The sequence below is a fragment of the Anabrus simplex genome, chromosome 2 (genome assembly GCF_040414725.1).
Source record: "Anabrus simplex isolate iqAnaSimp1 chromosome 2, ASM4041472v1, whole genome shotgun sequence".
Lineage (NCBI taxonomy): Eukaryota > Metazoa > Arthropoda > Insecta > Orthoptera > Tettigoniidae > Anabrus > Anabrus simplex.
The window spans coordinates 95,797,015-95,815,037 of record NC_090266.1 but is presented as its reverse complement, the minus strand read 5'-3'; the positions used below and the strand labels follow the sequence as shown (position 1 = coordinate 95,815,037).

The window sequence follows — 18,023 nt, the reverse complement described above, 5'->3', positions numbered from 1 at the left end:
CGTGACAGGACTCACCAATCGACATCGCTACCTCTCCCCAGTGCAGCGCTCCATGATGAATGGACTGCCATTCCCCAAGCAACCTTCCAGCACCTGACTGAATGTACGCCTCCAAGAGTGAAAGCTGTCATCAAGGCTAAGGGTGGGCCAACACCATATTGAATTCCAGCATTACCGATGGAGGGTGCCATGAACTTGTACGTCATGTTCAACCAGGTGTCCGGATACTTTTGATCAAATAGTGTATCTATCCCACATGGGAATCTGATCTTGACTTTCAATTTGAAGTGAAGTGAAGTGAAGTGAAGTGAAGTGAAGTGAAGTGAAGTGAAGTGAAGTGAAACATGACCAGACCCACCATGGCATGTTGCCCACAAGGCAGTTAGGGCTGCCCTGTTTGATATTGTCCCACTCTTCGACAGCAACCCTCCGAAGGTCAGCTAGGGTGACAGGTGGATTCGTTTGTCATCGCACTGCCTGTTTCAGCATATCACAGGCATGTAAAATTGGGTTCATGTCTAGAGAAACTGCAAGCCAGTTCATCCGATGGATGGGAGCCTCTCTGAACAAGAATTTTACAAGATTGGAGTGGTGCAGATGCACTTGGTTATCTTGCAGATCGAATCCGTCACCAAAATATTGTCAGTATTGTTGGACAATGGGCCCGAGGATTCTGTTCCAGTATCGTGTACCAGTCACATTGCACTCTTCAACTTGAGTGGCATCCAATGTCCATACATAATGCTACACCAAATCATGACTGAATTGCCTCCCTGATGAGCACACAGGATGGTGTACAAGACTCGTCTGGCATTACCTGGTTTACACCAAACCTCCTCTAACAGTTATCCGGCATTAGACATATTCGGCACTCATCCCTAAAAAGGCCCCACCCCCATTATTCCAGAGTCCAATCCAAGTGTTCCCTTGCCCATCTCTATATGGTACCATTGTGTTGGGGTGTACATGCTGGTGCTCGCCAAGTAACTCTTGAGTGTAGGTGGTCTCTATGGAGATGATTTCTGATTGTCTGCATAGACACAGTCCTAGCAGCTGCTTATGGTAAGGCATTATGCAGTACTATTGTGATGTCTGCAGTGTTCCTGGGAGCATGGATTTGCATGTAACGGTCATCGGCAGCTGTTGTTGACTATGGATGAATACTGCAAGGACGATATTTTGCATCACATGACAGCGGCTGTATGTCCTGACAATTGTGTACTGCAATCAACGATGGCATTTGCCCTCACCGAGGGACCTTGCTGACACAATGTCACTATACGCATATGTTCAAAAGCAGTAAATTTTGGCAAGGTGAGGCAAGTTTACATACTGCACAGGTCACAAATGTACTTTAGTCATGTTGTGTTCAAAGGTTACAGTAACCGTTCACTCTTCTGGACTGTTCTGAGACTGCACATCCGCTTTCAGGTAGTGACATGTCATTCTGATGTCTGTCATACAACAACTCTTAGAGCAAACATCCTTCACAAACACAAAAAATACAGGTGGTGCTTAACATTCTTGAGATGTGTAGATTTCAATATATTACAATAGGGAATAGTAGATGGTGACATGGAAACATCATGCTACTGCAATCCTGCTCTACACTGCAGAATGTCAGTCTTTTCTTATCTAATGGTCATAGAGGTACACAGAGACTTTCAAGAATAGAATTTCAAAATGTAATTAATCAATTTGACATTGGACATTTAGCAAATGGTTTTTCCAATATACTAAAAACAGACACAAAATATTACCCTAAAAATTTTTCCCCAAAAAGCAATTTGATCAACAATATCATGTGGTCATCTGATAGTTGTGGAGGGGATAAAGATGGGCTAAAAAGGATGATTTATGTCTCTGTTGTATCACACCTGCAACATTCATGAATTGAGAGCACGGAAATAAAGTAAAGTAATAAAAAAGTTTAAAATGGGAGCGTGGTACTATATACACTGACTGACAGAGCAAATGCAACACCAAGAAGGAGTGGTCAGAACTTTATGCCAATTGCAGGGTAGACTGACGTCACTAAGGTATGCTCATGATGTGAAATGCGCCGCTGTGCTGCGCACGTAGCGAACGATAAATGGGACACGGCGTTGGCAAATGGCCCACTTCGTACCGTGATTTCTCAGCCGACAGTCATTGTAGAACGTGTTGTCGTGTGCCACAGGACACGTGTATATCTAAGAATGCCAGGCCGCCGTCAACGGAGGCATTTCCAGCAGACAGACGACTTTACGAGGGGTATGGTGATCGGGCTGAGAAGGGCAGGTTGGTCGCTTCGTCAAATCGCAGCCAATACCCATAGGGATGTGTCCACGGTGCAGCGCTGGTGGCGAAGATGGTTGGCGCAGGGACATGTGGCACGTGCGAGGGGTCCAGGCGCAGCCCGAGTGACGTCAGCACGCGAGGATCGGCGCATCCGCCGCCAAGCGGTGGCAGCCCCGCACGCCACGTCAACCGCCATTCTTCAGCATGTGCAAGACACCCTGGCTGTTCCAATATCGACCAGAACAATTTCCCGTCGATTGGTTGAAGGAGGCCTGCACTCCCGGCGTCCGCTCAGAAGACTACCATTGACTCCACAGCATAGACGTGCACGCCTGGCATGGTGCCGGGCTAGAGCGACTTGGATGAGGGAATGGCAGAACGTCGTGTTCTCCGATGAGTCACGCTTCTGTTCTGTCAGTGATAGTCACCGCAGACGAGTGTGGCGTCGGCGTGGAGAAAGGTCAAATCCGGCAGTAACTGTGGAGCGCCCTACCGCTAGACAACGCGGCATCGTGGTTTGGGGCGCTATTGCGTATGATTCCACGTCACCTCTAGTGCGTATTCAAGGCACGTTAAATGCCCACCGCTACGTGCAGCATGTGCTGCGGCCGGTGGCACTCCCGTACCTTCAGGGGCTGCCCAATGCTCTGTTTCAGCAGGATAATGCCCGCCCACACACTGCTCGCATCTCCCAACAGGCTCTACGAGGTGTACAGATGCTTCCGTGGCCAGCGTACTCTCCGGATCTCTCACCAATCGAACACGTGTGGGATCTCATTGGACGCCGTTTGCAAACTCTGCCCCAGCCTCGTACGGACCACCAACTGTGGCAAATGGTTGACAGAGAATGGAGAACCATCCCTCAGGACACCATCCGCACTCTTATTGACTCTGTACCTCGACGTGTTTCTGCGTGCATCGCCGCTCGCGGTGGTCCTACATCCTACTGAGTCGATGCCGTGCGCATTGTGTAACCTGCATATCGGTTTGAAATAAACATCAATTATTCATCCGTGCCGTCTCTGTTTTTTCCCCAACTTTCATTCCTTTCGAACCACTCCTCCTTGGTGTTGCATTGTCACTGTCAGTCAGTGTATAATGACAAAGATTGGTTAACCCAATATTCCTGCACATTTAAAATTCTGAAGAAAATAATGACAGATACTCATTTTCAAATGATTTAAAAGAGACCAATCATTTTTTTAATACCAGCACCTTGGAATCCAATCATAATGAGAGACTGAAATATACACCCAAATGCAAACACATTTCCCACATGAACAATAGGTGACCCAAAGAATGTTAGCAATACTTGATCACAACAGCAACAGACATTCTGAACAGGCAGGGACAATGTTGCAGTTTTGAAAAACCATAAAACAGTGGATTGCAAAAATAAGTATTTAAATCCAAAATTAATTAATGGTGTATGGCCTCCAGAGAGGCCTGGTGTGGGTCTCTTTCTCATAGACAGCCTATTAGGTGACCTGCATATCTGTGAAGATGACGGGCCTACTTAGAATGATTTCTAATGCTGAATACGCCACACACACTCAGTCCCCGAGCCAATGGAATTAACCAATTACCCTGACTGGCTGGGAATCAAATCCAGGTCCCTCTGACCAAAGACCAGCACACTAACCATTTAGCCATGTAATTGGACAATCCATATCAATACCTGCACAAAAGGTCTGCATTACATCATAGAGGTTGCCAAGCAGTCTCCTTTACCAGTGTTTGCAGAATCTTAGTTGTTCCCCCAATATTGTCACACTACCTACCACATCTTTCTCATTTGAAACATGAAGATTCAGATGAGTCACTTCCAGGTATGTTCGGACCAAACAAGGGTCAATGCGGTTAGGGTCGCACAGCTGTGAGCTTTTATTTGGGAGATGGTGGATTTGAACCCCAATCGCTGATAGCCCTGAAGATGGTTGTCCATGGTTTCACAGTTTCACACCCAGCAAATGCAGGGCCTGCACCATAATTAAGGCAACAGCTGGTTCTATTTGCCTCCTAGCCCTATCACATCATCGCCATTAGATCTATCTGCGTAGGTGTGATGTAAAGCAAATTGCATGTATGTTCATAAGATTGTCATGGAAGAAACCACTAATGCACATTTTTATTCAAAACATGTCAAGTGAAGTCTGTAGATTGCAGTGATGCACTCGATTAAACTATAACTGGTAGATTCTTATTTTCTGGTTATTCATCTGAAAGAATTACAAGAGGGACTTTGTAATGTACACAAAGACTTATCCAACATGCCAGTAAAGCAAGATTGCAAGGCATATAAAAATCTTCTGTTGGATGTTTTTCCTCGGGACAATGAGTTGTTCAGCATTGTTCATACCAGTACTGATTTTCTTAGACCCCTGTCACAATTGAGTGTTTTTATGCACTGTCTGACTTGCAAAGACAGATTTATAAGTTGAACTGAGGCAATACCACTTCAAAATATAATGGTAAAAATTGTAGCAAAAGGAAATTATGGATCATGTTATTATGAATACTAATTCAGGGGATTACTGATCAAGGAAAACCATTTCAATATGAACTCTTCCATCACTGACAAAATTTATGATGCAGATGTTCACAAATGACCAGTTAAATGCCCTCAGAATTATGATCAAATTAAGATATACAATCGTACACTGAAAACAGGAATCTGAGTACTGCCTCTAAAAATGGTGGATGTAAGTTCAACCCACCATTCTCTTCAGAATATGCTGTAAGGTACAGTGCCCATATTTTGTTGACTTAGCCAATTTGGACTTGCAGAAATTCAGGAATATTATGGACAAGGCTAATTGGTATATATATTATTGAATATATTCTCCACTTACAGGAAAATTACAATGAAACTGTTATAACATAAGGTAGTCAGACATAAACATAAACACTACAAAAACGAACCACCAAAAATGTGTTCATAATTTTGCCCTCACCAAATTTATGAAAAGTACATACATACATACAATCATCATCATTATAGACCATTATGCCTTTCAGTGTTCAGTCTGCAAGCCTCTGTGAATTTACTAAATGTTGCCACAATCCTCTAATTGCAACTAGTGCTGTGGCATTATTTAGTTCTATACCTCTTATCTTTAAATCATTAGAAACTGAGTCTAACCATTGTCGTCTTGGTCTCCCTCTACTTCTCTTACCCTCCATAACAGAGTCCATTATTTTCCTAGGTAAGCTATCCTTCTCCATTCGCCTCACATGATCCCACCACAGCTTCATCAATTGAGTTCATTCCTAACTTAGTCTTTATCCCCTCATTCCAAATACCCTCCCACTATTCTTCCCACCTGTTTGTACCGGTAATCATTCTCGCTAGTTTCATGTCTGTTACTTCTAACTTATGAATAAGATATCCTGAGTCCACCCAGCTTTCATTCCCATAAAGTAAAGTTTATCTGAAAACAGACCAATGAAAGATAATTCCGTCCGGGAGCTGACTTCCTTCTTACAGAATACTGTTGAACGCAACTGCGAGCTCACTGCATTAGCTTTACTGCATCTTGATTCAATCTCACTTACTATATTAACATCCTGGGAGAACACACATACTAAATACTTTATTAACTGCAGGCTTTTGGCACAATCTACCATTAAGACCAAGTCGTCAGCATAGGCCAGACTGCTTACTACATTTCCACCTAACTCAATCCCTCCCTGCCACTTTACACCTTTCAGCAGATGATCCATGTAAACTACGAACAACAAAGGTAAAAGATCACAGCTTTCCTAACCCCTGTAAGTACCCTGAACCAAGAATTCATTTTACCTTCAATTCTCACTGCAGCCCAATTGTCAACATAAATGCCACTGATTGATTCTAATAATCTACACTTGATTCCATAGTCCCCCAGTATGGTGAAGATCTTTTCACTTGGCACCCTGTCATATGCTTTTTCTAGATTTAAGAAACGTAAACACAAATGTCTATTCCTCTCGTACCATTTTTCAGTTACCTGGCACATATTGAAAATTTGATCATGACAGCCCCTCTGTGGTCTGAAACCACACTGGTTTTCATCCAGCTTCCTCTCAACCATTGATTGCACCCCCTCTTCCAAGATGCCAGTGAATACTTTGCCTGGTATACTAATCTATTAGATACCTCAGTAGTTGTTGCAATCCTCCGTGTTCCCTTGCTTATAGACAGGTGCAATTACTGCTTTTGTCCAATCTGGAGGTACCTCACCAACACTCCATGCTAATCTTATTATTCTACAAAGCCATTTCATCCCTGCCTTCACACTATACTTCACCATTTCAGGTCTAATTTCATCTATTCCTGCTGCTTTATGAAAATGGAGTTTATTTACCATCCTTTCCACTTCCTCGAAGATAATTTCACCAACATCATATTCATCCTCCCCATTAGATCCATTGTTCGCAACACCACCATGAAGATTTCCTTTTACGTTGAGAAGATTTTTGAAATATTCCTCCACCTGTCCTGTGATTGCCTGGTATTTACACAGTTCAAAAAATAGTGGAACATATTTTGGAGTGTATGCCATGCTCCACAAAATAATACCTCACACCCAGGTATATTACTGACTATACCTTTATTCTTTACCGTTGAAGTACACAATAGAACATCGATGAATTCATGTTCATTTTCACAACACAAATTGGAATGTCCAAATAAGGGCAAAAACAAAGTGATAACTGTCCTCCACGGTGGATTTTTATCACAGTTGGAGGGCTTCAGTATGGTGTATGTCCTCCATGAGCATTTACCACAGCTTGTCATGTAAGTGGCATGCTCTGTATAAGTCGATGGAGGTCACGTTGCAGTATCAGGTCCCATTCTTCAATGAGAAACGTTTTGAGGTCTTGGAGAGTCTGTGGTGGAACAGGACACTCACAAACACTTCTGTCAAGCCTATCCCTCACACACTCGATGGGATTAAGGTCGGGACTCACTGCTGGCCATTCCATCTCTTGAAGGACCAGTTATCACAAGACTGCTCTGGTAATGCGTGCTACATGAGCCCTGGCATTGTCGTGCATAAGTACGAATTCAGGGCCAACACCGTATGCAGTAAGCAACACATGATGTAGCGGTATCTGCTCAATGCACCCCGCAGTGGTAAGATTACCACGGGCAATGACAAGATCCGAATGGTCATCAATACTGATGCCACCCGACACCGTCACAGAACCTTGTCCGAATCGGTCGCTTTCCTGGACAACATTTGGCATGTACTGCTTTACATGGCATCTCCACACCATTGACGGCCACCACGCTGTGTAAGGGGAAATCTGGACTCGTCTGTGAACAACAAAGTTCTCCATTGGCGAAGTTGCCAATTGACGTGGGTATGGGCAAACAGAAGGCAAGCTGCCCGATTTTGCTGAGTTAAATGGGGCACTCAAACAGGATGTCTGGGTCAAAAAGACACTTCTTTTAACCTGCTTGTTACTGTATGGTGAGACACAGTGACTCCAGTGACCCTCCTGAAGTCTTGTTGCAGTTCTCTGCCAGTTGCTGAAACGACGCCGCAACATACAGATGATCAGTCATCCTGTGGAGTTGTCATGCGTCCATGACCTTGTCCAACCCTCCTTATGAACTGGCCTGTCTCACTGTAGCCATTCCACAAGCGTTGACTAACTGATGGAGAGGCATTCAGATCCAAAACAACACAACTAAAAGTCCATCCTTCCTGGATCAAAGTGACGGTCCTTGCAACTTGAACCTTGTTAAGATGTCTCATGGGATGTGCTGGTTTACATACAATGTACTCAAATGACTGCAGTAGTCTGTGTACCTCACAACAACACATGGACGCACTGCTATTCACTTTGTTTTGAGGGGACACCTGACAGCTTATTGCATGGCTACACCTATGGGTGTTGTAACATCCATTTGACATACCCTGAGTAGCTAAGTTCTCAAGGTATGCTGTACAACCATTAGAACCCCATCTACCAAATTAATGTTCAGATACCAGAAGTTACAAAATGTGTTACCCTAAATTTTTTGAACTGTGTATTATGAGTTCACCTGAATTACCCAAAACACTGATCATATCCTTCAGTTCTATTACCAAAGTCTTCCAAAGATTTCTTTTTGGATTCACCAACTATTTGTTTTGCTCTGTTTCTTTCATTTATGTACAATTCCCTGTCTGCATCAGGCCTTGTATGGAGCCATTTCTGATAAGCCTCCTTTGTACGTTTACAAGCTGCTCTCGCTTCATCATTCTACCAAGATGTTAGCCTTTTCATAACTTTACACACAGTTTTTCTTAGGCATTCCCTTGCTGTTGCTACTACAGCATTCCTGTATGCCACAACTTCTTTTTCTATATCCTGAACCTGCTTACTGTCCACTGTTTGGAACTTCTCACTAATTATATCCATGTACTTCTGTCTAATTTCCCTCGTCCTGGAGATTTGCTACCCTTGTGTGTTTGCAGACAGATTTGCCTTTCTCTATCATAGCCCTACAGGTACTTAGTTCTCTACTGATCATATAGTGGTCTGATTGATAAAAAAAATCCCCAGAAAACCCATACATTCCTAATAGATTTCCTGAATTTAAATTCAGTTAGATATAGTCTATTATGGATCTGGTATGCTTGAAGAATGTATTCATAACTGATAAACCCATACTAACCCAGACGTCCAGCAGATGCTTCCCATTTTTATTAGCCTCAATATCTTCCCCACATTTACCAATTACCTTTTCATATCCTTCAGTTCTATTTCCAACTCTTGCATTGATATCACCCATTAGCACTATCCTATCCTTACTGTTGACCCTGACTATGATGTCACTCAATGCTTCATAAAGCTTGTGTATTCCATCCTCATCTGCACCCTCACATGGTGAATACACTGAGACAATTCTCGTAATAATTCCTCCAACTGCCAAATCTACCCACATCATTCAATCGTTTACATGCCTAACAGAAACTGTGTTGCGCATTTATAAAAAATATTTTCTTGGTATTCTTCATAAAATAGTTTTTCAGTGTTGCTCGTCAAACACTTTACTTGCACATTTATAACCCATTATCTTGTCCCTTACTGCCTTAATAGTCTTTTCATAGCCTTCTTATCCCACTGCTTACATTTTCCCATCTGAAAATAATAATAAACTTCATAAATAAGAAATAAACTGAAGGGGACAAAATTACGAACATTCCCTGATTTATTATAATGGCCGTTAAAGTAGCTCATGCCAACCTCCTCACTGTAGCGATTACACACCAGGGTGTAGCACCACATGACTGAAATGTATTCCAGTATTTCATACACATATCAGTGCTCATTCTAGGAACAACAGCTCTTAATCTGAATGCTGCATAAACTCAACTCAACATGAAAAATGAATCCTCCTTGTAAACGGAAACTGAATGTAATGCACACCCAACTGACTCTCACAACAAGACAACAGGATGAGGCTATGTGAGTGCGCGTGGCTAAATATTAGATACCAATCGTGAAAACTGGATATACCTAGCGGAATGAAATTAGGTGCTGGGACACAATTTGTCCCCCAAACCTTAGTCTTTGAGGAAAATCTCAATTTTCCATAGTAGAAATGGTGTACAGAATACCCATCAGTCCTCCTAAACTGCAATGAATTCTATTCATCATTTTTTTAACCAATTATGTCACATTTTGAGGATCTCTAATAGGCCTACTGCCAAGCAGCTTTTTAGCTGTGTAATGACACCTTCTCTTTACTAGAGCATTCAGCGATTTTGTTCACTATTTGTATGATTTGGTTGAATAATGTCACTCTTATAAAAACAATGCAACAGCCTATATCCACCTTTGCAGAGTTGTGTTAATATATCACTATATTTCACTACGACCCTCAAGGGTTGGAATGTGAGTTTCACAAATAGGAGAAGTCCTCTCAGTTTTAATTACTGTGTTGATGGGGTGAAAGTTCCTTTTGGGGATCATTGTAAGTATCTAGGTGTTAATATAAGGAAAGATCTTCATTGGGGTAATCACATAAATGGGATTGTAAATAAAGGGTAGAGATCTCTGCACATGGTTATGAGGGTGTTTACGGGTTGTAGTAAGGATGTAAAGGAGAGGGCATATAAGTCTCTGGTAAGACCCCAACTACAGTATGGTTCCAGTGTATGGGGCCCTCACCAGGATTACCTGATTCAAGAACTGGAAAAAATCCAAAGAAAAGCAGCTCGATTTTTTCTGGGTGATTTCCGACAAAAGAGTAGCATTACAAAAATGTTACAATGTTTGGGTTGGGAAGAACTGAGAGAAAGAAGAAGAGCTGCTTGACTAAGTGGTATGTTCCGAGCTGTCAGCGGAGAGATGGCGTGGCATGACATTAGTAGACAAATAAGTTTGAATGGCGTTTATAAAAGTAGGAAAGATCACAATATGAAGATAAAGTTGTAATTCGAGAGGACAAACTGGGGCAAATATTCATTTATAGGAAGGAGAGTTAGGGATTGGAATAACTTACCAAGGGAGATGTTCAATAAATTTCCAATTTCTTTGAAATCATTTAGGAAAAGGCTAGGAAAGCAACAGATAGGGAATCTGCCACCTGGGCGACTGCCCTAAATGCAGATCAGTATTGATTGAAATTGATTGAAATTTTCAGTATTCCACTTGTTTGCCTCAAACCTGAGGAATTACTCACTGACAACTAGGTATAGCGAACATTACTATTACCTAGATTAACCAATACCAGACTCCCAATAACTGCACATGGAAAAAAAAATAAAGACAAAGCAACTGAGGGAACAATCCACATTGATGAATGTTATTATTTGTTCAGGTGGTAAAGTATACTTCTCAGCTTGTTTCTTTGAAAGTCTTTAAGCAACTTAGCAATGGGCAGGAGTTTATAGGGAACATGCAACAGGTATGAATGCAAATGTTCTCTGAGACTAATGAAGAGTGTAGTACCTATTCCATGAAACTGAGAATGACACAAGTCTCTTTCCTTGTGCGATACTGTAATGTGTATGTCAATAAATTTATGTCTGGTACTAATAAAATAATAGTTTCTAGTGCTGAGAATTAGCATCATCTATACTCCTATTATTAGCAAAACCCACTAATGAAGAAAATTTTTTGATTGATTATATAACTGGTCAAGTAACATCTCATAAAATTTATCAGGGATGTCAGAAAGATAAGAGAACCTAAGTTAAAGAGTGAATATAGGTTATTTTAAAACATTTCAGAGGGACAATACCATCACAGAACAGAATAAGGAAAAGTACACACATCCATATGTCATAATAATACTAATGTTATTGCTTTTACGTCCCACTAATTACTTTTATGGTTTTCAAAGCTGGCAAGATTTGGAAATTTAGTCCCACAGCATACTTTTATGTGCCTGTAAATCTACTGACATGAGTCTGACATATTTGAGCACCTTCCAATACTACCGGTCTGTGCCAGGATCGAACCTGCCATGATGGGGTGAGAAGGCCAGTTCCTCAACAATCTGAGTCACTCAGCCCAGCCATATATCTTCACTGTAGACCGTTATGTACTTCAGTGTTCATTCTGCAAATTTGTGATAATTAGCTACCCATCTACATAATCTTACATTTCCCACTAGCTATGTGGCTTTATTTAGTTCCACACCACTTATCACTATATCATTAAAAATTGATTAAAAATTGCTTGACTTCACCACCAAAGCCGCTTTAAACATTTAGCTTCATCCATCGAGTACACTCCTAATTTAGCCTGTATTTTATCATTCTGAGTACCCTCCTGCTGCAATCATTCTCACTAATTTCATATTTGTTACTTCCAACTTATAAATAAGATATTCTGTGTCCACCTATTTTTTAATCCATTCTAGAAAAGTTGGTCTGAAAGCAAACCGATGGAATGATAGTTTTGTACAGAAGCTAACTTCTTCCCTAAAAAATACCATTGATTGTAATTGTCAGTCACTGCACTAGCTTTGTTACATCTTGATTCTGCTTTGCTCATTATACTACATAGTGGACAGATATGCTTTACTCCAGCCTTGTGGGGTGCTCTGAGCTCCCAACTTCTTAGCCGTGCACAGGAGAGGGAGGCATTACATGCCATCACATATTTAGTTTCCTATCCCTAGGCTTCGTTTGGTGTGTACATATGTCCATTGTCAAAGTCATATTTCAACTGTTCTCAATTGTATGTGTATTTTGCTTTTTCTTCATTGTGTAATCAATCAATTGATCAATCAATCAGTCACCACTGATCTGCATTTAGGGCTGTTTCCCAAGTAGTAGATTCCCTGTCAGTTCTTAGTTTAATTAGCCTTTTCTGAAATTATTTCAAACAAGCCGAAAATTACCAAACATCTCCCTTAATAAATTATTCCAGTCACTAATTCCACTTCCTATAAATTAATATTTGACCCAGTCTGTCCTCTTAAATTCCAGTGTTATCTTTATAAACTGTTTTCTAGGTTATTTGTATACTAATATCATTCCACGCCATCCCATCGCTGACTGCTCAAATATCCTGCTTAGTCGAGCAGCTTGTCTCTCTACTCCCAAGTCCTCCCAGCGCAGAATTAACAACAATTTTGTGACATTACTTTTTGACAGATATCACCCCCCAACAAATTGTATTAGGGTCTTACCATTGATTTATATGCTGATGAAAAATTAGATGACATTTGTTATTGTTTGGAAAATTCTCCTAAAAAGTGACTGTCATCTTGAGCAACAAGTGGAAAACTCATATGGATCTGTGCAGAAATCTACCAAATTTTTATACTTAAAGCCGTATAAGATAACCGTGGCATATTCTCTTCAACAAGGTGATCGTGTATGTAAGTGTACAGTTTGTGAGTGGAGTCTGGAAAATGGACAAACCTTGGGGGGGCCTGTCAACCCACAAGGGTGTGTCTCAAGGTGATAGACGGGTATGGGGGCCTACAGAAATGTGTCTGGTGAAAATACCTTGGAAATGTACCTGACCGCCAACAGGCTGGGAATTTACAATACTGGAACAACCTCTCCCTGAGGTCAAAAATATGGAGGGCCAACTCAAGATTATGACTGAAATCTTCAATGGTAGTTACACTGGAGAACCTGGAATATGGAACATTGTGGCTGATGAAAGTCCAGAAGGATGTGCAAATTACCATCCAATTCACTCCTGTTACACACAATAAGAATTTTTGAGAGAATCCTAGATCAACAACTGTGTGATATCATCGACATCAGCACTAACACGTGTGGCTTCATCAAGGATGCTGGAAAAGCTGATGCAGTCCTTGCTGCCAGAATACTCTTTGAAGAGCACCAAGAGAAACAACAGCCACTGCATATTGTCTTCCTTGATCTTGAAGAGGCTTTCAACCCTGCTTCACATCATGTGACCGAGCTCGATAGCTGCAGTCGCTTAAGTGCGGCCAGTATCCAGTATTCGGGAGATAGTAGGTTCGAACCCCACTGTCGGCAGCCCTGAATATGGTTTTCCGTGGTTTTCCATTTTCACACCAGGCAAATGCTGGGGCTGTACCTTAATTAAGGCCACGGCCGCTTCCGTCCCACTCCTAGCCCTTCCCTGTCCCATCATCGCCATAAGACCTATCTGTGTCGGTGTGACGTAAAGCAGCTAGCAAGCACATCATGTGATCTGATATGCATTTAGTGCCCATCTGTACCAGAAATGCTTATCAAATGGATCAAGATGCTATACACAAATACCACATATGACTTTATGCTATCAGCATCTCAGAGAGCTTCCCAGTAAAAGCCAGTGTTCACCAGGACTCTGTACTGTTCCCATTGCTCTTTGTCCTCACCATAGATATAATCACATGGGACCTGCAAAGAAGATACACAGATGATGCCGCATTTCCTGAGACCATCAAAAGAGGATTGCAGCCTCAAGTTGAAGTTTGGAACAGCCTTCTATCATATTATGATCATAGACTGAAGGAAAAGAAGACCAAAAACCTGGACATCATCCCAAACAACAGCTCCATCCAAGTTGATGGAGAAATCTTTACAAAGATTGTAAGCTTCAGGTATCAAGGATCTCATCTGCAGGCTGATGTTGGGATAGGTAAAGAACTGCAAAGTGAATAAAGGCAGAGTGGATGAGATGGAAGGAAGTCATAGGCATCTACAGTGACAGAAGGATGCCACTACAATGGAAGTTCAAAATATACCGCATGTTATTTCATCCTGTTACTTTATATGGTGTAGAATGTCAACCAACTGACAAACATATACAACATGGAAATGTCCATGCTCCATTAGTCGAAGGGCATCATATTCCTGCATCATGTCAGAAACGAGACTGTTTGCCAGCAAATGGGCAGCGTACCCTTTACAGAAAAGGGGACATATAGTCACGTCTTGCATGCTGCACCTTACAGTTGCCAATTTCACTGACTCCTTTGAAATTAATAGTCAACGTCCATGTGGATATCCAAAGCAATGCTGGTATGACATAGTAAATGCAGATAGGAAGACTCTCACCTTAAGACCACATGATGCCCAAGATCATACAAAATGGTAAGCTAAGATTAAAATAGGTTATGAATTTCATTATAGTCCATATTGACAATTGATCACTATCAAAAGGTAGAGAAGGGTCCACCTATTCAATACCATTAATGGTATTTATGGTATTAATGTTATTGAGTAGGTGGACCCTTCTCTACCCATTGATAGTAAGATTAAAATAGCAAACATCATGGCATTGTCAACATCAGAGATTCAACTACAAAGTTGCCTGGGTTCAACTTTCCTCACTCCACCTGGACCACACTTAACAGGATACGCTGCAGAGTTGGAAGAAGTTCTTCTGCACTACATCAATGGGGATGGAAAGACTTATGACTGTGGTGCTGAAATGCAAACTGTTGTGCACATTATGAAGGACTGTACTCTGCATGCTTGCACTGCTTCCATTGAGAACATACATCGTATGAGGTACTCTCTTGGTCGGAAGAGCTGGGCATTTGTCTATAAGAAACTGAAAACCCTCCATATTAACCACTTTAATGTGGATTTTGTATATATTTATTTATTTTAAGGTGTGTATAGAGTCAACTGTATATCTTTCTTTGTGTCAAGAATATGTACATAGAATTGTTTGTCAACTGTAGCATCGTACACTAAATAAATAATCATTGAAAATCAGTTTCAGATCAGACAAAAATTGCTGAACCCTATCAATGTAGGACCATTCCAATAAATTTCTGAATCAACTTTGAGAAGGGAACTGAATCTAATGAACATATGGAGTTGATAAACATGTAACGGGGCACTGCTCACTGTCATATATAAAACTGTATATCTTCAATGGGCTTGAGAACACTAACATTGGACTTAAGCAGATCAGAAATAGTTTTCCAAGTATTTTTTCCAGTGATACAAGACATAGAGTTTACCCACAGCACAATAAAGCATATTATAAAATAAGATGAAGAAATTATTTATATTGAAGGACCTGAGGAGAGGAGTGTATTGTGGTTGTAGTTCAAGCAGGAAGTGGGTCTGTGATATTGTGGTGATGTTTTTCATACAAAGAATTTGGCCCGTGCATGTAGGTGGCTGTGAACATGAACTGTGTATCTCTACATACACAATTGTGACTATTCTATAAACACTTCCATCTTCAAAGATCTCAACTGCTGTGTTCACAAGGCTTAGCATATATGCATGGTTTCAGAAACATTCAGATTCCCTGTCACTCCTGGTCTGGCCCACAAAGTAATCATTGAAAATCAGTTTCAGATCAGACAGAAATTGCTGAACCCTATCAATGTAGGACCATTCCAATAAATTTCTGAATCAACTTTGAGAAGGGAACTGAATCTAATGAACAAATGGAGTTGAACACCCATGGAAAATCTGCTGGACTATTTGCAGAAGCAGGTGAAACAGACATTGGCATCCCCAAATTTTGTTGGAATTACAGGATCTCTTGGTGAGTGAGTGGATTCACCTTGATGTAGCATACCTGCTAATACCCATCAAATTAAATTCAGGTGGTTATTGCCAGGTGATTATCCAGGCCAGAGGTAATTTTACCTGGTGTTAAGTAGCCTTTCTTGAGAGAGAGATTTATTTTTGACCTGGGTGCTTATTTCTTCAGAGGGAAAATGAAACAAATCAATGGCTATAATTTATTACTTGATAGGCAGTTTCATGAGAAAATATTGTGGAGGAAAGAATTTTGGGGTGTTGAGAAAGGAATTTTGAAGGATATCATCTTGAAATTTATATTATATAATAAGGAGAATGACTGCTTCATATTGAAAGACCTGAGAGGAAAAAGGTGGTGTCTTAACTCCAGGGAATTAGAATGGGAAAGGAGATAGTAGCCTTAAAACTGGAGGCCACCTTCACTCAAAAGAACAACAGATTCAAAGTCAATGAATAATCAAAATTTGTTTCTGGAGGTAAGACTTAGAATATCGGAGTGAGAGCAAATCATAAGTACGGTAACAAGAAACAAAGTCAGATCCACATTTAACATGTCACGACACATAAGACTGAAGGACGCCGTCACTCCAGAGCACACAGCAGATTTGAGGTCAATGGATAAATAAAGTTTGTTAGCAAAAGTAGGATTGGTGACATGAGAGGGAGGAAATAAGCAGCAGGAAACAAAGCCTGGTCAGTTCAGGGCCCTGTAGACGCCATCCATGTCTTGCAGGTTGTGAGACACCAGGTAATTTATAACATAAAACGAATGATGGGTGGGTAGCGGCAGGAAATAATACAATAGATACAACACAAAAAATACAGAGAGGCCCGAATTCCAGCAGGGAAACTTACGAATTCCGGAAATCCTACGCGTAATGACGCGTCGCATGTAAGTTAGTGTACATTAATCACGCAGAATATCTTCTGAAATTTTACGTATGTAGCACCGAAAATGTCTTCACTGTATCTCTCAACAACATTACATAATGTTTCCTACCAAAAACTTTTTCGAGGTTTGCCAATAGTAATAGGATACCACCATTGTGAATACCCAGCCTAATATGGCGGAAGAAAAATTTCCATATCACAGATTTATGAAATGATAATTTTAACCAATGCACATGTTCATACGGAGATACTGTGATCATAAATGATATTTTATCTGAGGAGAACACCCTTGAACTTAAACAACCACTCGAAATAATACACAGTTGAAAAACAAAATGTCCGCCTCTGAAGGTAATTTTTCTTACAAAAGACATAATTTCGAAATTCACATGACAGATATGCAAATATTAAAGAAACAAAGACATGTGGAATGCTTGCATCTTTAAAAACATTCGCATATTATGCTCAAGATTTACACCTAATCCTCGATATCATGTACAAAACACTTTTGAAAGAATGGAGGTTACTCGAACCTAGTAAGTTGCATCACTCAAATAAATTCTCCTTTGAATGCCTACAATTTTATTTATCTGTTCAGTTTAGAACAAATAAGATGAATAACAGTTTCTTGTTGAATTAACGAGAGGAAAAAACGAGAAGTTCTTAGCTGCAGCGAGGGAATTACCTGTTCTATGCACCGCCGTCCACGACCAAGCCAAGAAGAAGAAAGACCGAGAGGCGGAAACACGTACACGTTCCGGTGAGAACGTCTCTCTAACTACGTTAGTTAAGGGGATTCCCAACGAGTTATAGCAGTCTTATTTGTAGGTCTCACTTGCATTGTTTGTAAACACTATTTGAATTTTTAATGCTGAGATTGCTTATGCCTTAGATTATGTCAGTAGAGTAGTGGCAATA

At 40.9% G+C, this 18,023-nt stretch overlaps 1 protein-coding gene across 1 annotated transcript in view; it reads right to left on the bottom strand.

Moving 5' to 3' along the window:
• Positions 1-17,822, bottom strand: part of LOC137498620 (uncharacterized) — a 79,995-nt gene extending 62,173 nt beyond the window's left edge. The window contains exon 1 of the mRNA XM_068226478.1: positions 17,791-17,822. The gene's annotated coding sequence lies outside the window, so the exon portion shown is untranslated. The remainder of the gene's footprint in view (positions 1-17,790) is intronic.
• Between the last annotated feature and the right edge of the window lie 201 nt (positions 17,823-18,023).